The sequence below is a fragment of the Austrofundulus limnaeus genome, unplaced genomic scaffold (genome assembly GCF_001266775.1).
Source record: "Austrofundulus limnaeus strain Quisiro unplaced genomic scaffold, Austrofundulus_limnaeus-1.0 Scaffold108, whole genome shotgun sequence".
NCBI classification, from domain to species: domain Eukaryota; kingdom Metazoa; phylum Chordata; class Actinopteri; order Cyprinodontiformes; family Rivulidae; genus Austrofundulus; species Austrofundulus limnaeus.
This window is the reverse complement of record NW_013952510.1, coordinates 1136418-1136683: the sequence shown is the minus strand read 5'-3', so window position 1 is coordinate 1136683 and position 266 is coordinate 1136418.

Sequence of the window (266 nt, the reverse complement as noted above, 5' to 3'; positions counted from 1 at the left end):
AAAAGAGAGAGACAAAGAAAACATTATTGGAAATCATTATAACAACATACAGGATATGTATAGGAGAGTGATTAAAGACAGCAGCAGAGTGAGAAAAGGCAGTTTGTCCTCCAGCAGTCTAAACCTATAGCAGCAGAAATGAGGAATAACTCAGGAARCCAACCCTAACTACAGGATTTATCAAAAGGTAAAGTTTTAAGTCTAGTCTTAAAGGTAGACAAACTTAAAGTTGGTTCCACAAGAGAGGAGCTTGATAAGTGAAAGCT